The sequence below is a fragment of the Peromyscus californicus genome, unplaced genomic scaffold (genome assembly GCF_007827085.1).
Source record: "Peromyscus californicus insignis strain IS unplaced genomic scaffold, ASM782708v3 Scaffold_2__1_contigs__length_46816999, whole genome shotgun sequence".
In the NCBI taxonomy this organism is placed as follows: Eukaryota; Metazoa; Chordata; class Mammalia; order Rodentia; family Cricetidae; genus Peromyscus; species Peromyscus californicus.
This window is the reverse complement of record NW_026294540.1, coordinates 26,890,079-26,910,851: the sequence shown is the minus strand read 5'-3', so window position 1 is coordinate 26,910,851 and position 20,773 is coordinate 26,890,079. Positions and strand designations below refer to the sequence as shown.

The window sequence follows — 20,773 nt, the reverse complement described above, 5'->3', positions numbered from 1 at the left end:
CACACACACACACACGCACTTTACACACACAACATGCATATATATGCTACCTAAAAACAGAGTCATAGTCTGAATCTAATATTGAAATTCAGTTCCAAGGGACCCAGTACCTGTGTTTCCTTAGCTGTGGACCTGTTGAACCCCAGCTTTAATAGTGTCCCGATGTCCTTGATCACTTCTTCTACCTGTATCTGCTTGGCACCAGGCCCGGTGCTGGGTTGGGGGTAAGACTACTATATACCGTAAGGTGTGTGTGTGTGTGTGTGTGTGTGTGTGTGTACATGGAACTTGCTCTCAACCTGAACAGCGGTTTGAGGGGAGCTGAGTGGCAAGAATCTCCAGCATCATCTTCTACAGCAGCCCTGTCCCTCTGTGCCCTCTAGAGAGGAAGGTGATGGAGTTGAGGGATTGGCCCTGGGCCTGATCGAGTTGGGCTCTGTTCTGCTTCTAGAACTGCTGGTGTGGCGCTTCAGACATAGTCCTTAGCTTCTCTGAACCTGCTTCAGACCCAAGAAAGGGCACTATCCGGTGAGGCCAGCTTGCCAAGACAGGTAGTTGTCCTGAGGACCTTTTTTTAGGGGGTAGAAGAAAGAGTTTCAGACATCCCAGACTGACCTCAAATGCACTATGTAGCAGAAAATGGCCTTGGACCCTTGCTCCTCCTGCCTCTGTCCCTGAAGTGCTGGATTACAGGTGTGCACCACCACGTCTAGTTTATAAGGACCAAGGTCAGGGTTTCATGCATCCTAGGGAGTCACTCTACCAACTGAGCTGTGTCCTTAGCCAGGACCTCCCCACCCCGATGTTTCCTAGTAGAAAGAGGTGGATCGAGTGGTAAATAAATAAGCACACACAAGAAATCCACTGATGGTGTGCATTAGTTGTGGAAAAGTCACCAAGTGTTCCCCTCCCTAAGCACTGGCCATCTCTGGGCAGAGGACATCTGATCTGGCCCATTTGGCTACATAACTCTTCAGAGACCCACTTTCTTAGAATTAAAGTGAAATGAAAGTTTATGATGATTATCAAATGCCATTAATGTGGCTTCTTGGTAGAAATAAAAACCAAATAACATCCTAAAGACAAGCATCTGTTAAGCACACTCAGGAAAGCCAGAGTGTGCTTTCTGGTCCCCCTTCGGGTGTCATTGTGTTCAGTGGCATCGCTCATCGACTTTTGGCCTTAAAGTTCAGACCTGTGTGGTGCCAGGATGTGGCCACTGCTAATGCACCTGTTGAAGGGTGTCCAATGATGGATTCCGCCTGTGCATATCTCTGCTTCATCCAGGTCTACTCTGTTGCATGGGATAGAATCTCCGGGGGTCCCTGGAGACCCTGACTCCCCCATTGGCCCAATGACATTGTCTCTTTATTCTGCCTATGATGTCCTAAGATTAGAAAATCAGGGACAAATGGCTTCCCGGTGGTTGTGGTCCTGCTGGTGCTGCATGGTCTGAGCAGCAGCATCCCTGTTGTGGTGTGTCACCTTTGTTGTTTCATTTAAGCTAAGCCCCGAGTGACTGGAAACTGTCTGTAGAGTACAGACCAGTGACTGGCTTCAAACCCTGACGTTTTGGCTGGAGGCCAGGGAACAACCTCAGCTATCAACCCTTGGATACTAGCCACTGTTTCTCTTTTCTTTATTTCTTTTTGAGACAGGGTCTCTCACTAAACCTGCGGCTTATCAAGCAGGCTGGGCTGGCTGGCCATCGAACTGAAGGGATCCACCTCTCTGCTTCCCCAGCATTGGGATTACAAGCGTGCACTGCTCCATCTGGCTTATGAACGGGGTTCTGAGGATGGAACTCCAGTCCTTGTGCTTGACTGAGTCTTAAAACTGGAGAGTCGGGAAAGGATGATTGCTTAGTAGTTGTCTTTGGATCTCATCAAGAATTACAGATAATTTCTTCATACGGAGGAGTGGTACTCATGCTCTGTGCTCCCACCCCCTCCCACTTTCCTAACATCAAGTTATTTATACCATGGGCGAGTCTGTCACACAGTCTGGTTGCGGAACGTTGCCACCCTTTGAATCAGACTCCTGCCAGTAATTTCTGTTTACAGTAGGACTGTGGAAGTGGTTATCGGGATTAAGTTTGCAGAAGATGCAAACGCCAGCCTGCCTGAGATCTTTATAGTATGTACATACAGACAAAAGCTGGCTGCAGTCCATGAGCGATTGTAACTCACTCTGCTTTTCTTAGCTGCCGTTCCTGAGTTTCCAGAGCATGCAGGAGCTCTTAAAAAATGGACAGGAGGGGTGAAGTCCTCATTATGTTTTTTGTTTTAATTTTTCTTATTTGTCTTGTTTTTCGAGACAGGGTTTCTTTGTGTAACCTTGGCTGTCCTGGAACTCCATTTGTAGACCAGGCTGTCCTCGAACTCACAGAGATCTGCCTGTCTCTGCCTCCCAAGTGCTGGGATTAAAGGCGTGTGCCACCATTGCCCGGCTGCTCTTTTGTTTTTTTTTTTAAACTTTAGTTTTAATTCTTTGTCCCTGTGGGTATGTGCATGTGAGTGCAGGGGCCGGTAGAGGCCAGAAGAGGACACCTATTCTCCCTGGAGCTGGAGTTCCAGGTAGTTGTAAGGCACCTGACATGAATGCTGGGAACTGAACTCAAATCCTCTACAAGAACAGTATACACTCAAGCTCTTGTATTGTTCTTTAAGTGGTTTTTTTAAAATTACATTTTAACTAATTAATTAATTGTATATATTTGTGTGTAGGTATGTGCATGCCACAGTGTTGGTGGGGAGATCAGAATCAGTTTTCTTCTTCTGTGGGGAATCAGTTTTCTTCTTCGATTATGTGGGTCCCAGGGATCAAACTCAAGTTACCAGTAGCAAGTACCTTTCTGTTGTTCTTTGAGACAAGGTCTTGTGCAGCCCAGCTTAACCCTGAACATGTGTGTAGCTGAGGATGACCTTAAGTTCCTGTTCCCTCTGCCACCACCTCCCAAATACTGGGATGGCAGCAGTGTATTATCACAATCAGCCCCTTACTATCTTTTATGTGTAGTTATTTTAGAGTTTTCCTAATGAGGTCCTAGAAATACTGTATTCTAGAGTTAGATAGGTGATTTTCTTTCTAGTAATTGCTACAGTACAGTAAATCCCCGTATCTTTCAGGTAGATCTTTCTAAGACCACCAACAGATTCCTGGAACCAAGGATAGTACTAAGCCTTATAGAACCTATGTTGTTGTTTTAAAACTGTAAATACAACTCTATGATAAAATTTAATTTATAAATGAGGCATGATAAGGGATTAACAACAATAACCAATAATAAAATTAAAGCATTGGGGTATCATGATGACTGACTGACACTCTAAGTGAATAATGGTAGGGAAATATATACAGGATGGCTATGCTGGACTATAATTGATCTGATAATTGACTAATGAGTGGGTAGTATATACAGTGTATATATTCTGAACAATGATTGATGTACATACAGTGTGGATATGCTGGACCAAGAGATGATCTACATTCCAGGCTTGACAAAGAGTTTGTTGTGCTACTCCGAACGGTGTGCAATTTAAGACTTAGGGATTATTTATCTGGAATTCTCCATTGGGTATTTTCAGACTTTGGTGGACTGCAGCTGAAAGGACAGATAATGGGGAACGCTGTATCAGTTTTTAGGTGGGCCAGGGAAGGGCTCGCACCCTGTTGCTACCTCATCTGAAAGGCCTCACCCTGTTTTAGACACATTGTTTGCCTCTCCTGTACTGGGTGGTACACTCACTGTTGGCTTCTTACCTAAGAGAGAAACAGGGCTAGGTGGCATTGGGACAACACTTGTGATCAGCAGTCTCATGGATTACAGAGAGTTCCTTTTTCAAGTCCTTTTCTTCCTTTCTGCAAAGTTCTGTGCTTTCTAGAATGTTGACTTCGGTATAGAAAGTACTTAATTCTTGATTTGGCACCTTAATGGTTATTTACACAGTGACACCACAAATGTTGGATAAACATGGGATTTGCTTTAATGAGTTCTTCAGTGACTAGAAGTCGTTTTCCCTTGGCCTACTGGAGTCCCCAGCTCCAGTTGTGGGACTTTGGTGCTGCTTGCCTTCCGCCAGGCTGCCAGGCCTGCCCCAGTCCCTCCCTTTCCTGCCCTTATCCCCTGTGTCTCCAGCAGTGCAGCTGTGTGAGCCGCATGCAGTGGGATAGCTTGCACTGAATCAGGGGTTTTCATTTTGTTTTGTTTTCTTTTCTCTTTGGCATTCATGTGTGTTAGAGGTTGATGCCAGATGTTTTCCTAGATTGCGCTCCACCTTATATATGGAGACAGTAGGTCTTTCCCTAACTAGCCAGCTTGCTCTGAGGATCCTCTTTCTGTCTCCCAAGAGCTGGGATTATAGGTGGGTCACCACGTATGCCTGGCGTTTACATGATTTCTAGGGAATCCACGTTCTACTTACATTTCTGCCATAAGCACTTTACCCTCGGAGCCATCATCTCCTTGGCCTCACTGAGTTATTTTTGCATGCCAGCCTTCTGTGTGGCCCGTGTACTAGAGGCTGTTTCCTTTGGCTGGGGGCCTGGAGGATCTTCAAGTTCACTAAGAACTTTGGAAACTTCCAGGCAAGGATGTCCTGATGAAGACTGGGAAGATCCCTTTCCAGAGGTACAGTGAGATGAGTGTCCAGATGTCTGCTCTGTTGTGTTCCAGCCAAAGTGAGGATGACTTTTGGATCATGGTAGACCCACTGGAGACCCAGATAACCTTTGGAGTTGGATGGCAGCATAGCTGGAGTGGGTCTCCCTGCCTAAGTCTGGTGTTACAGTTGCAGAGAGGATCAGTATCTCACCATCCAGTGGCCTTGGCCTTCAGAGGAGGCATCTGTGGCCACCTACTCTTTGTCTTTCTATTGGCTTCTTTATGATATGGAAGTACTTGAGAGCTGGCTACGGTTTCTGGCTTGCTCAGGTTTAAACTTGACTCTTGATGATGGGCAAATACTTCATGGTGAAAGATAGAATTGTCTCCACTCTTAGCCACAGTGTAGCCCCCACCTTGCCATGTCTGTTTGGCATATAGAACAGACACCATTGTCCCAAGACGGGCCAGGCAAGACAGTTGGGCCCTAGAACGTAAGTTCTGTGGGACAAGGTCAGAGACATACCCTGACCTGGTGGATATGGGCAAGAGTATGTTGTCTGCAGGATATGGGCAGGGATATGTTGTCCGTAGGATATGGGCAAGGGTATGTTGTTTTCAGGATATGGGCAGGGGTATGTTGCCCTCCCTCTTCCGTCCTTCAATTTTTAGTTCTCTTAAGCTTTAAATTTTAAATCTGTGTCTAGCCCACAGCCACATGCAGCCAACGATAGATGTGAATGGGTCCCAACACAGAATCATAGCCATGAAACATCATGAGAATCCAGGCTTGGTGGCACATGCCTTTAATTCCAGTACTTGGGAAGCAGAGACAGGTGGATCTCTGTGAGTTCTGGGCCAACCAAGGATACATAAAAAACAAAAGGAAACAAAAACCATGAGATATTTGCAGATGGCAACATTGTGTCACAATATCAGAAAGCTGAACACCCATTGGACGGTTTATAAGGCCAAGAAGCGTGAAGTAGTGCTTTTTCCTAGCACACCCAGCACATCTGGATTGCACCAGAAGTTATTTCCCAGGAAAAAGAACTGGGGCTTGCAAATCTGGCCTTGAGGCTGGCTGCCCAGAAGCTGCAGAAGCGCTCTTCCCTTGGTGTGCTGTGGAACTGAGTGCTTCTATCCTGTGCTTGACTGAGAGGGGCTGAAGGCTTTTGTAGCAGAGATGTGTGAGTGTCCTGAACTATCGCTGCTGGTGTGGGCTTGCTGTCTCCAAAGACACAGAGAAAAGGAGGCCAGAAACCAAGCAGTTAGACACTGAGTGGGGCCACTTGGATGGATGTCCTAGAAAGCATTTTGGTGGGTAACTCAAAAGTCTGCAGTGTGTGGACACGGGAGGCTGTCAGCTCACCACAGTAACCCTAGCCCAGTGCTGGGGAAACAAGACTGTCCTGGCCGGGGTGCAGGGCTCTGTTCCAGGTATGGAGAGCCCAGCTCGGAGAGCATGGGCCAGAGCTCACCTGCGGGAAGAACACTCCTCAGCCCCATTCCCCCTTCCCTTCCCTTTTTTCTGGTAGGTGTTAGCAACTGGTTAGGCACCTGGCCCTGCCAGGCTCTTGGGATCAGAGCGAAAGGCATACCTTAGCTTTTTATTTGTTTGGACTTCCTTGACCAACAACTCAAAGTGAGGTTCCCCATGCCCAGCCCTGGGGGCTTTGCCTGATTGTTTTAGCTGCTGTTTTCATGAGTCAGCTCAGGACACAATGGTGATGTGACCCTCTTTTTTATAAAATGCATGTAAAGCTTCTAAAAAGCTCATTTCTAACCTGAGGTTTTCCATTCACTGCTGGGATACAAACCTATCTTGCCGTTTTCTGAATCGTGTTTATTCTATTATTTGCTCTTTAGTTACTTAACAGCTTGTCCAGACTAACCTTGAACCCTTTTGTGGAGGTAGCTTTTGGTCCTCCACTTCTCACTTGGTGTGCTCACGTGAGATCTTTTATTTCTGAAGTGTGGCTTGACATTGTTGAGACTGTTGCTGAATCCTTATTTTTAACTCTTCTTTTGTCACTTAAGTAAGATGTCTTATTTCTTATTTAGTGTTAGATCATTTGGTAGAATTTTATTTTTGAGAGGGGAATAGGAATATGTTTATTGTATCACATTCAAAACACTTGCCTCTGATAGAATCTTTTAGAGTCACATCAATCCTGTAATTTTGTTTTCAGAGATGTTTTATCACTAGATATCTGGGCACCAAAAATGTTTTCTTTCATCATTTCATCTGGTAGTTTTGATATCCCCCCCCCCCCCCCCCCCCCCCCCCCCGTCTGGTACTCAGGATTAAATTTAGGGACAGACAACAAGTGTTCTAACACTGAGCCACACCCCAAGTCTGTACTGCTGAGCTGCACCTTAGCCCTCCATCCCTGCATGCATCTGGAACTCTGTCTACTCTAAGGAAGTCAGCTCTTTGAGGTCTGGCCCTGGGTTTGACTCTGCACTAACAATACTCCTCACACCTGTACCAGGCGCAGTGGGGAGTCCAAAGCTAAATACGTCCAAAGCTACCCTCTCTCTCAAAGCTGTGTCCATATGGCCCAGGACACACTAGTAATCAACTAGTCAATCAGAGGTACAAGGGTGTGACATGGCAAGCTAAGGATGATTGGGAAAGCAGGGGGATCTTCATGGAGACGGTAGCACTGGAATTCCAAATTTAGGGTTGTAGGGGTAAAATATAAATTTGGGAACAATTCCCCTATTTCCCCTAAATCCAAAGAAATATAGCTCCTTTTAAAAAAAAACCAGTTAGTTAGCCAGGCATAGTGGTGCTCAGTTGTGATCTCAGCATCCAGGAGGTGAAGGCAGGAAGATCAGAAGTTCAAGGTCATCCTCAACTACACAGTGAAGCCAAGCTGGGCTACTTTGGATCACTGTCTCCGAAAAAACAAAGGAATGCAAAAGCGAAAAGGAAAGAGACCAGGATCTAAATGAGCCGTGCTGGCCCTGTTCTTTAATTTTAGGCTTGGTATCGCTCTGTTCCCTCCTATTTGGCGACGTGGTGTAATGCTTTAGCACATTTTAAATAAGATTACACAAGCTGCTGTTAGTTGGCATCAAGTGTCTTTTAATCTGGAGAGAAAATGTTACCTCCTTCATTTGCAAAACAGAGTCTTTCTGGCACTCTATCCCACTGTCTTCTGGTTGTTCCATTTTCCAGAACTTACTGTGGGCTTCTAATTACCCTCATTTAGATGTCCAGGACAGAAATTGCCACTTCAACAAGAAAATTTTGTAATGAGCTGGAGGAAATGGGCTCATCATTACTGTGTTAACTTGTAGCCTAAAAATCTATGGATTTTTTTGAAGAATATGACTATTTAATTGAAAAATGTTATTAAAATGCACTTTCCCTTCCCATCAGCCTGTTGTTAATGATCAGATATCCAAACTAGTCACTTAAAATTGGTGCTCCTTTGCCAAAATGTGTCTCCCTTTTCTTCTGTGCCTGTGCAGAATTTTTCAATGCTACATCTATTTTTGTTTAATTAGGCCTTGCACGAAAATGAAGGAGAGCTGTATTTAAATTTTTAGACCATTAAAAGGCCTAAAATGATCCTTAGATGAAAGACACAAAAATTAACTTTAATATTTATTATGTGAATAAAACCAGTGGGGAGAGCCCTTCCAGACCCCACCCCGTCCCCTGCTTCTCACAGCTGGTGAAGATTAATTGCAGGCCTGAAAGCCGACATGCCCACTAGTTTCCCTTCTTCTGTGACTAGAAAATAGCTCAAATAGGGAACTAAAAAACGCTTGCTCTTCTTGTATTCTTCAGACAGGTTGTAAATTTTATAACTTGCTAATATCATAAAATGCTGATTAATGTCATATTTTGCCTTCTGATAGAACTATCCTAATTTATGCTCTCACTGGGGATTTCTTTGTATATTTTAACCCCCAGAAAACAAAAACCATGTGAAATATTTGTCTCATGCACAGGAAAGCTCTGGAAGTACCACTTCTAGAGCTGTACAGATGGAAAGTTCTGGAAACACTAGTCCCTGGGCTTCACGATTAGGCTGAATGGCCAGTGAGCCAAGAGAAGCTCAGTGAGAAGTAAGTTTGGGGTCTGGTCTGTCACCCACCTTGCAGAACTCTCTCTCCCTCTCTCCTCCCCATCTTCCTCCCTTCCTTCCTTTTTGTGTTTTGTTTGAGACAGGATCCCATGTAGCCCAAGCTGGTTTTGAACTCCGTATGTACTAGAAGATGACCTTGAGCTTTTTTGTTCTCCTGCTCCCCCTGCCTGTGCCACCAGGCCCCATTTATGCTGTGCTGGAGATGGAAGCCAGGGCTCTGGCACACTGGGGAAACGCTCTGTCAGCTGTGCTACATCCCCTGGCCAAGGTGACTGTCCTTTTCATCCTCTGAGCCACTAGCCACTCCTGGGCCAAGAACTTGTAGGGGGACATGTGGACCCAGCTTGTATCAGCGATGGGCAGAAAGTATGCATTCAGAATCGGCTCTGGCGTTCTCTGCCTCCTGCCTCTCTCAGATTGGATTGGCCACCGTGATGGCAAAGATTGTCAGCAATATGCAGATGAGCAGGGGAAGGGAAAGTGCATCCCATGCAGATAATTTCTGTGTAGATAATTTGCCATAAAAATTTATATAGCAGTCCTTAAAACCTTCGGAGATTTAGTCTGTCTCAGGAAAGGTGATTTATATGGTATTAAAGCACTTTTTATGTTCCAGTCCTTTAGATTTAATGTTTATTGCCTATAAAAATGAAATCTTCTTGTAGATATTTAAAAGTTTTGGTACTGTGCGAAATATATATTCAAGTTAAGATCAGGAGGCTTTGGAGACTTTGTAAATAAATGGCAAACTCTCTGCTCCAGAGTCCATGCTGTTGTAGGGCCACAGCAAAGACTGCACCCCAAAAGTGATACAGGGGCTGCTGGGCCACCAGCTAGGATGTGGCTGATGTGCAGTTGTGTGCGTGGATTTTTTTTTTTAATTACCTCACAATTATAGCAGTATTGTAATTCCTCAAAGTTAGGCAAGGCGTGATGAGAATTTCATTCCAATCTGTAGACATGAATTACAGCCCAGGTTTTAATGAACGGAGTGCCTGAGCAATACAGAATCAAACACAAAATGTTTACACTTTTGCTGTTCCCTCAGATCCCAGTAGCTTTCTTCAGTGCTAGTCATTTTGTATGTGTGTGTGGGGATGGGGTGGGGGAGTGGTAGATGTATGTGCTTGTGTGTATGTGCATGTGTGAGTGTGGGTTTCATGGATGTGTGGGCACATGGATGTGGAAGCTGACGTGACAGACCATAAGGGGACAGACTGATGATTTGGGGTTGAGTTCTCTTCTTATCACCAGACTAACCATTGAGTCCAAGTCACAAAGTGTCAGTTTCCAGGCAGTAGGTGGAGTTATCCTTGTGGGTGGAGTCTGGGATGCGGGAAGCAAGGGAGGAGCAGCAGGTGTGGGAAGAAGGAAGCACCAGACCCAGCGAGAACAGTTCCACACGCAGAAGATCCACCCCGGGCATCATGGAGGGCCAGTGGTGCTGGAGGATGACAGTCTTGTCCTAAGAGGGGAGGGGACGCAGGAAGGCCCGGGAACAGATTGTTGCTGTGGCTTTCATTTCTGACAGCTCCGTTTCTTGGGACCCGGAAGCCTCTTCAGAACTGTCTTTGTCAGCTCTGTCTCTCTGTCTGGAGGGACAGCACACTCAGATGTCACTGTGACAGTGTGTGAAGCAAGGCCAGCCACACAGCCACAGCTACTAGTATTTTTGGTATAAAACAGTTGCTAAAATTAATTCTAGTCTGAAACTTGATGAATTCTCAGTCATGGAATTAACAGGTTTCAAATGAAAAAATCAGCTTGATTAAAAATAAATTTTTTTTCTCCTTCTGGGAAATTTGGAGCCTGTCTATCCTTAACAAACTCAATTTGAAGTTTTCTTATTTGTTTTAGAGGATCTGTGTACTATTTTTGTCTTGATAGGGAAAATATGAATTCTGGTATGAACCGGAAACTTAACAGACCCTGTTTCTCACCCGAGGACACTCAGCGTACTCCATACCTTTTACAGCTCATAGTTCATTGCCCTGAGCGCCAGTAACAGTACAGTCATGTCTCAGAGGCAGCCTTCTTTCAGCCAGTGCCTCTCACCTCTGTTCTATACCTTCCTCTAAGGGTAGAAGTGTTTCGTGTGTGTGTGTGTGTGTGTGTGCAAATACATGCACACACGTGGAAGTCAGAGGACAGTTGTAGGTGTTGAGCCTCAGCTTTCTTCCAGCTTTTGTTGGAGATAGAGTGAGCGCCTCATTGTCCTGGATCTTCACCGGATGGGCCAGGAGCTTTCAAGGGTCCGCCTGTCTGTGCCTCCCTTCTCTTAGCATTGGGGGTGTGCTGTTGGATTGCCTGACATTTTACATGGTTCTGTGGATCTGAACTCAGGTCCTCATACTTGGAAGGCAGGTGCTATACCAGCTAAGTCATCACCCTAGCCCTTAAGTTCAGGGCCCGGTGCTCCCGCACGCTAGGCAGGTTACTCTGCCACTGAACTGTGTCTCTGACCCTTTCTGTCATTAAGATCACACTAAGTTGCTCAGGCTGGCCTTGAACTTGTGATCTTACTGCTTCCACTTCTCAAGTGCTGTGATTACATGTATTTTCTACCATGCCTGGCCCTATCAATAGTTTGTTTATTATTTATTTATTTATTTATTTATTTATTTATTTATTTATTTATTTATTTATTTATTTATTTATTTATTTATAGAAAGCCTCAAATCCTCACCTAAGTGTGGCTGTGGCAGCTCTGCTGAGGTGAATCTCACAGCCCTCCCTGCTCTATCAGTCCCACCTGGGAGGAACAGTAGCTCACCCTGTTCCCTGGTTCAGGCTTCTCTGGTATCCCCTAGGGGTCAGGGATACAGGGGATGAGGTCCCGGTGGAGAAAGCAGATGCACTGCTAGCGGGGAGCACCTCCCCCGCTCTAAACCACAAATGTGTTTTGATAACTAGTGGACTTGGCAAGGGGAGTGATTGGAAACATGTGAGAGGTAACCAGAGCTGGGTTTCAAGTCGTACATATTTGAGAAGTTTTCCCCAATGTCAAAGTTACTCTTTAAGAGCCTTAAACTAATAAAAACAAGGAAATTCCATGTTACGGCTGCCACTTGGCCTTTTCATTTTTATTCCAGAAGTCAGATTTGACAGGTCAGCTGCTGACTGGCTCTGGGAGCCCCAGGAACATTTAAGGCAAGGAAGAGACCAGAACAAAAGCTGGCAGCCGCAGGGATGGGGAGTTCCCACCACTGTTCAGTGCCAGGCCGGGTTCCTTCTCACTGTACCCTATTTGTTCGTCTGGGGGCCACTTCCCTGTTAACTTTATTCCCTGAAGCTGGTTCAAGATTCTGCTAGAGACTGTGTTTGGTTCTTCCCCTTCCTGGGGCCTGATGTCACTGTGAATTGTACTTCGTGGCTGCTGCCCACTCATCAAGATTAAGATGGAAGGCTGCGAGATAATTCAGGTGCTTGCAATGTAAGCAGGAAAACCTGAGTGTTTGGATCCCCAGCCCCCATGTAAAATGCTGGGCATGGGACTACAGAACCAGGGAGCCAGCCTAGCCAGGCCATGAGCTCTAGGTTCAGTGAGAGACCTAGCTCAAAAGACAAGGCGGAAGGGCTTACCAGACGGTTCAGCAGTAAAGTGTGCTTCCTTTACCGCAGGCTGGAGGACCTGAGTTCAATACCTGGGCCCACAGGGTAGAAAAGCAAAAACCAAACTCTTGCAAGTAGTTCTTGACTTTTTGTGCATGTCCCGTACATGCCCACAGACATCTGTATGCACACAAAGTAAACAACTTAAAAAGAAATGGAGGAGTGATAAGGTGGGGGTAATAGAATAGTAGACATCCAGTGACCTGCACACAGTGTCAAGTATGGACCCCGGGCCCTCGTCTTTGTCCTCCAGCTGCCCACACCCTTCCTGAGCTGCAGCCTCTCCCTCTAGTCTGTGTTCCTGTGGGCTTTCTTGTTGCTGTTGGTTGTTTTACTTTATTTTTTAAACCAGTCTTGTTTGTCTTTGAAACATGGTCTCATATAGCCCAGGCTGGAACTCAGTGTACCTGAAGCTGCTTGAACTCCTGGCCTGTATGCCTCCACCTCTAAAATGCTGGGGTTACAGGTGTGCTCCACTCTATCGCTGATCACAAATTCACAATCTGGTGTCTGCCTCCCAAGCTCTGGGATCATAGAGGTGTCTTGTCTACCTCCTGACTTTCTCAGTTCACTAGCAAGGATGGCACCAGAGACCCAGCACCTTCTCGTTTAAAAGCAAGCCTGGTAAGGTGCTATCTATGGATGGATCATGATAAATAATTCTAATCATAGTTTGTGAATAAATTGAAGAGTTTTTCTACATTTGAAAAAAACAAATGAAAAGCAGACCTGGCCTGGTGGTCCACCTGGTGGAAAGGAAGAGGAGGGGACACAGAGACAGACCTTCCCATGTCACAGGACAGATACAGCCCCAGGACTTTAAAATTGTAGGACCCTGCAACCTGGGGCCCACTGATAGCCCAAGGGGGTCAGGATATGTGGAGCAGTGGCCTCTCTGCGCTTTTGTGAGGTCTTGCTGTACTTCTGGCCCACTGGCTGTACCTGTGAATGTCGGCATGCGCAGTGGTAGAGCAGGCAAACAGCATTGTGTTAGTTGTCACGGGGATTCAAAACCACAAGGGACGTAAAAGATGAGTCAGTAAACTGACAGAGCAGCTATTTTTATCACCCGTGCCTTCTGGAATCTTCCCTCCTTCCCATTCTTGGGGCTGCAGCTAGCCACTTTGCTTCCTTTGCTGCTTTCCTGTCTTCTCAGATCTTCAGCAGGAAGCACTTTCTCCACCCTCAGCGGAAGTCCTCTGTCCACCCCACTCGCAGCCTGTCTCAGGATCTTTCTTCCTAAGAGATATCCAAGCCTTGTAGGCATTGTGAGTGCCCTGAGGGCCCTTGGTTCCCTTCAGGGAGTCCAGCATGTAAATAAGGCAGCTCATGAGCTAGGTGGAAAGAGAGGAGGGCCCAAATGTCAGGCCACAGGCTGTCCCTCCAAGGTGACCCTCTGAACTCATGCAATCCCCTTTCACTCCATATGTCTTGGTGGACTTGATGGAGCTGCCTCTGGAAGCAGCACAGCCGTTTGCTGTTTGTAGGGTCAGGTGGGCCCTTCACAATCCCATTAGACGCCTCCAGTTCAGACCTTCCCACGGAACAGACCAAGATATTGCTGTCGGCAACCACATGCTGTAAGTGTCATTCAGGTGTACAGGAATCTTAGGAAGAAACCTGTTAGCAGACGGACCTCTTAGGAGTGGGGTCTGCTAGGGACAAACCTAGCAGTTAGTTCTGCTGCAAGTCTTTTTGTGTTTTATTTCAAGGCAGGGTCTCATGTAGCACAGGCCGGCCTCCAACTCACTGACCGTGTAGCTGAGGATGTCTTAACTCCTGATCCCCCTGTCTCCAATTTCCCAGTGTGGTGATTTCAGGTACACACCACCACACCTGGTTTATGAAGTCCTAGGAATGCACTCAGGGTTTTATGCAAACACTCTTAACAACTGAGTCACATCCCTAATCCAAGGAGCAAATTGCAGTGAATATAATTTCCTGCCTCAAGGAGCTGTGTTTGGTAATGGGGGTCCAGAAGAGGCACCTAGGATGTGGGGTCACCTCCGATGGGAATAGCACTGGCTATGACTGAGTCAGTATCGGAACCCCCGCTGTGTGGCAGCAAGAGTGTGTAGGAATTGTCTCGTTAATTGCCGTCGCCATCCTTTGGGCAAGTTCAGACAGTTGCAGCGGCTCATTTGCCAGCTTTGTGTGCGTGTAGGTAGGCCCTCCAACTTGTGGAGAAGCTGGGGTGTAACAGAGCTGAGGATTAAAATGGCCTCTGAAGGCTACTTCTCTGCTGTCGGCACCAGGGCCTAGCATGTAACCTAACCTATTGTTCCCAACACCCAGACTGCACCACAAGCAGCCAGCACACTGTTGGCAGGAATCGCTTGTGACCCAGCTCTGTGCGAGCTACTCTCGGGGGCCACCTGGCTGACAGTAGCTCTCACCCAAGGGCAGGATAAGGTTGCTTGCTAAACACGGCCCTGAAAATCTTGCAAATTAACCACAAAAATAAAGCCAGAGATGGTTCAAATGGTTCGGAGGTGGCATGTCTTGGCTAACTCTGAGTTCCCCATGAACACAGGCGGGGGTCGATAGATGTCGTCTCAAGTCTGGCTTTTCCGGGGAGCCGCTTGTCGTCTGTTCACTTAGACTTTTAACTCCAGGCAGAGACATCGTGAGAGCCTTTCCGAGTCTTTATTTGCTAATTAAAATGTGAGAAGAGAACACAGCTACAGGTAGGCTTGTGGTGCAAGGCACAGCTGTGATTTAAACACACACACACACACACACACACACACACCCCTATCCAACAGTTTCAAAGTGAAGTTATTAGCACTTCACCTGTGACTGCGATGGCTTTCACTCTCACAGCCCATCTCTCAAGCACCCCACTCCCCTGCAACCTTTTGACTCTTGCAACTTTTCTCCTTGGGCTTTCTCTGCAGTGCTGGAGAGCAAGCACGGGGCCTTGTGGGCGTGCAGCGAGTTACTTAGTTCCTCAACTCCACCCCCTCTGGTGTCTGCCGTTGTGTCCGGCTGGCATAGGAATCTCAGTTCTGCGGCCTCCCTTTTGTTCTGTGAGACAGGGTCTTGCTATGTAGCCCTGGCTGTCCTGGAAATTTCTATGTCGGGCCTGGCCTAGAACTGATGACCCTCTTGCTTCAATCTCCTGGGATTACAGTCATCATATTGATTTGTTTTTTGAGACAAGATCTTGCTCTCTGTGTAGACCTGAATGGCTTGGCACTTGGTACCCTACTCCAGGCTGGCCTTGGTCTTGCTTTGATCCCCCTGCCTCAGCTTTCCAAGTGCTAGGATGACAAATGTGTACCATCATGCAAGGTTTGGCTTCTTTGGGGGTCATATAGTTTTCTAGCCACTCTGGGAGGTCCAGTCGGTTGTGTGTTTTTACAGCAGAGAAAACTGAAGCTTAACGGTCTTAGGGAAATGCCTTAGTTCTCATCCAGAGGAGGAGTCAGCTCCAGGATGGAGCGGGGGCTGCCTTGAGCCCAAGACGCCTGGTGCTTTCTGTACTTTACTAATGCCTTGTGTGGGTCCTGTCTAGCTTCCCAAGAAATGAGGCTGTATGGACTGGGGAGAGAAAAAAGCAGAAAGACCCAAGTTCAACATCCATCATCCATATTTTGTTTTGTTTTTTAAAGAAGCTGGGCATGGTGATATGTGCTTGTAATCTTAGGACTAGAGAGGAACAGGCAGATGCTTGGGGCTCCCTGGCTGTCAGCCTATCTTACTAGAGGAGCTCCAGACCACTGAGAGACCCTGTCTCAGAAAACAAGGTGGACAGCTCCTCAGGAAGTACAGTGAAGGCCAGTACTCACACTACTGCAGTACAAGCACACATCGGCGTTTACAGTTTTTATTTTAGGATGGGGGGCTATGTGAGAAAACAGATTCCTAAGTGTTCTGCTGCTTGAAGAAGGGATACAGCCTGTTCAGAGCCTGAAAGTGATCAGCAGCCAATTGCTCACCAAGCTTGTTCCAAAGACCTCCAAAACCTATCTATCCTAGCGTGCGTGCCTCAGGTGGCTCCTTTTTATTTTATTTTCTATTTTTCGATTCACAGTCTGGGTCTGTGTTGACAGATGTTTGTGGCAGGGCAGAGAGAGAGAGAGAGAGAGAGAGAGAGAGAGAGAGAGAGAGAGAGAGAGAGAGAGAGAGAGAGACAGAGACAGAGAGAGAGAGAGAGAGAGCGAGAGAGAGAGCACACTAGCTGCAAGGCAGCTTAGCCGCCAGCGTTTTCCCAGGGAAGTAGCAGGGAACCTTTGCCAGAGTGGCTGATGCCCTAACAAATTGATTCCTGCCAAACAATGGAGATAAATATTTTCAACAGACAGAAATGTTGGCTCCCAAAGTGTTCAAATTAAAGGCTTATTTCTGAAACAAATACTTTAGGAGGAAAACATTTCTGCCAGCCTAGATGAGATCAGGGTTAGTCCTCTTGGCAGTGGTGTGATTATTTTGAGATTAAAACACAATGGCTTCCCTCTGCCTGCCTCATTTTCTCAAAGATGACCTGCTCACCCGTTCTTGTTTCCTGGAAAAGGGGAAGTGAGTTGGGTCTGAGCATGGGGAAGAGACAGGGTGGGTTTCCCACACAAACTGGGCAATAAACATATCCAGTCCGTTCCCTCCTGATGGGATCTAGACAAAGCTTCACTCTCATCTGGTCCTCAGTTTCCTGCCCACAAAATGGGCACCAGTGTCTGCTGGGATTATTGTTATATACCACCGTTCCCAGTGCTGGGGATTGAGCCTAGGGCTTCCTATATGCTAGACAGGCACTGTACCAGGTTCTGTCATGATCCTTAGAACCTGGAAGGCCATAAAACCAGCACTGTCCACAGAGATTTCTGGACTGACAGAACCAACACTTTCTGTGTTCCCCTCATCAGGTATGACTTCTGATCCTTGATGTGAGGTTATTGCTACTAAGAAGGCAAAGCAGTTTTGTGTTATTTTTGAGACAGGGCCCCATATACCCCAGGTGCACTTTATCTCCCAAATGCAGGGACAACAGGCATGTACCTCCATGCTCATTTTATGTAGCTCTGGAGGCTGAATTTGGGGCTTTGTGCACATTAGACAATTGCTCTACCAACTAAGCTACATCCCCAGCCCAGAGAACCTGAGCTCTTGATTTGATTTCTGTCTGTGCACCTGCTGGGAGCTGCAGTTTAGATACTTCAGTTGCCTGTCTCCCTCAGTTTCATTCCTTGAGTGCAGTTAATATGTTGTTGGGTAAGCCCTCTAAAGACCCTGTGATCCTGCAGGAGTTTGAGTCTATGGTCTTTGCTTTGGCTGGAGCACCAAGCAGGCTGAGTGAACTCATTTATATGGAATTGGTTCTCTCCTTTCATCATGTGGATCCTGGGGATTGAGTGCAGGTTCTCAGGTACCTCAGGTGACATCCATACTAGATCAGCTATCCCCCGGCCCTCTTATTTAAAACAAAACAAAAGAACGAGCAAACAAAAAACAACACAACAATCTCTCACTCCATAGCCCAGCCTGGCATCAAACCACTTTCCTCCTGTTTCAGTCCCCTGAGTACTGAGATTACAGCTGTGTACCACCATGCCCAGTTTATGCAGGGCTGGAGAGTCTACTTGGAGCTTCATATATGGTAGGCAGGCACTCTACCAACTGAGCTCCATCCTTAGCCCTCCATTGATCTTTTCAAGTACACTGAAGTGCACTGTGTGATCTGTGTGACATGTGGGCAGCATGTCCTATCAGTGACTAAGTGAATAATGTATCGAATCTGACTCAGAATGTATTCTGAGTATCAAAACAACTCTGAATGGTCCAAGCAGAGGGAGCTTGGAGGAAGCATCTCCCCAACAGTTGTTGGAGGAAGCATGTCCCAGACAGTAACTGGTTGAATATGTATGGGATCTGTTTCCTTATCAGAGACCAGAGTAATGAAGCTCTCGAGGGTGCTTCTCTCCCAGGTTCATCTCAAGGCCCACGGGAGTGCCAATGTCCACAACACCATGTTTCCTAGGCTGGGCCCTGCTGGGGGACAGTGGGTGCTGTGACCTGGGGGACACAGGAGGCAAAGTACACCAGACCCAGCCAGGGGTGGGGTGGGGGGACATTTCCTCTTTAGCCCAGGTACCTGACAGTCTAGGGAGAAAGTAACTGATCTCCAGACAGAGATCATCAGACATCAGGATTCAACCTTGGGTGGTATGGCGGAGGGCTGGTGAGGGGCAGGAAGGCCCTGTGGGCAGCTGGAAGATGACCCCTGTTTGGAGCCCAAAGTCTCTGAAGACAGAAGTCAGGCTGCTGCATTTGTGCCCAGAGAACACAGTGTTTGAAATGGACATTTCAGAAACTGCCCTGTACCAGGCAATTCAACTGTCCAGTTGACCTGTAAAGCAGGCCCTTCTGTGCAGATTGAAGGGCTGCCGTCTCCTCCCGGCCCGACACTGATTCTTAGAACATCTGCCGTCTGCCCTTCTGTCTGTTTCATTATTCACCCTGACATGCTGCTGTCTCTCACGTCTCACCGTCTGAGAGTCTGGCAGGTATTGTATGTGGTGCAAGGCTTGGCAGATGCGGCTGCACTTTTTATTTTTGCACTGGGGTGGTGGTGGTTGTGATGGGGGAAAAGCAAAACTAAAACCTTCCAAAGCTTGGGTCTCTTGAAATTTCCCGGTCTCGAGGGATTCACAGAAAGGCTTGTATGGCCTATTCACAGAGTAGGCTAGGCTGGCTAGCCCCGGGGATTCTCCCGTCTCTGCCTTCCCAGAGAGTGGAACTACAAGCACATGCTACCATGAGCAGCGGTTTAGAAAACATGGGTTCTGGGGGGCAAAGTCAGGGACTTTGCTTACAGTCCCTGCTTACAGAGGTGTAGGATTTCTATAGAAAGCTTTATAGGTACAAAACCTCTTACACTAGAGAAAGATATGGGGTGACACTTCTGAGGATTAGGGAGCCCCTCCAGGGCCATGCTGTTACACACTTGGGTTGTATATGCATGCGTATGTATGTGCATGCATGTGGAGGTCTAATGCCAACCCTGGGTACTGTTCCCGAGGTTGGACCTTGCTTGTATGGAGTCTTAGTTTCTTTTTCTGTTGCTGTGATAAAATCCCCTTGTAAAAAACAACTTAAAGGGAGGCGTTATTTTAGCTCACAGTTCCAGGCACAGTCCATTATTACTGGGAAGTCAAGACAACAGGAACCGGAAGCAGCTGGTCTCATCACATCTATAGCGAGAACCAGAGATTAATGAATGCATGTGCTGCTCAGTTCTTTCCCCGTCTGTACAGTCCAGGATCCCAGCCAGGGAATAGTGCTGGCCTCTCCAACACAGCTAATGCAATCAAGATGTCCCACACAGGCATACTAAGAGGCCCATCTCCTAGGCAATTTGAGATTTCTGTCAAATTGACAATTAGCACTAATGGTCACATGCAAGCTAACACTTTACCACCTAAACTCTCTCCACAGACTCAAGCGTGCAGTACCACTCTTACTAAGTTTGGGGTTTGTTGCCGCTCTGCAAATATCTGTGGGGCACTAGGGAACAGGTGTGACAGCCACACCAAACACCTTTTATACTATGAATGTCTCACCAGACCTTTCCATCCTTCTCTGGGAGGAGCTTCGGGGCACTATGCCCATCCTGTAGGTGAGGTGGCTTGCTGAAAGCCACCAGCAAGTGCAAGGTGTTTGCATTCAGACTGGTTCTGGAGATCAAGTTGAATGCCTTCTTACAAGGCACTCGGAGTCCACAAATTATCCTTCATGAAGTTAAAAAGTTCCGTTTTCTACATTTGTTTATTGTGTTAGTGCACTGTGTATGTCTGTCTGTGTTCCACAGCATCCATGTGGAGATCCAAGGACAACTTTGTGGAGTTAGTTCTCTACTGGAAGACCTGGGGATCAAGATCAGGTCCTCAGGCTTGACAGCAAGCGCTGTCCGCCACTGAGCCATCTCAGCAGCCCACAGCATCCTTTCTTACTGTGCTTTGCTGAGGAGCACGGTGTGCCCCGACATGAGGTGAACACAGTGTAGACCCGCTGCTGGGTGCTGTCAGACCGTATGAGGAAGTTTCTTGTGTGTGTTTGGTTGGTTGGTTGGTTTTGCTTTGGCGTCCCCTTAGGCAGCCCGCCTTTCAGCTCTGTTTGTCCCTTTTCCTCCATGGCTCCATGTTGATTGCCAGTTCGGTTCCTTCCAGCCTGTAGGATCCGAGGGTTTCCTAGGACAGGTGGATATTGGCCAAGCTGTTCTGGTGTGGGTCTCCCTTTCCAACTACCCTGTCTTTACCATTGCCAGATGCCCTTAGGTCTGTTGGCAGTCAGCCTGATTCTGTAGTCCTGTGGCTTCCACACAGGGTTGTCCACTCTGACCCTCTGTCTGACGTCACAGAATAGGAGACTAGAGCTATGACTGTAGCCAAAGTCTGGGATGAGGAACCCAATAATGAAAAGTCCCTGCCCCAGCAAAGCATTTGGAAATAGGTCG

At 47.0% G+C, this 20,773-nt stretch overlaps 1 protein-coding gene across 8 annotated transcripts in view; it reads left to right on the top strand.

Annotated features, from left to right (window-relative positions):
- The window catches only part of Cux1 (cut like homeobox 1), a 340,338-nt gene that overhangs the window by 56,113 nt on the left and 263,452 nt on the right, over positions 1-20,773 (top strand). The gene's annotated exons all lie outside the window — the stretch shown is intronic.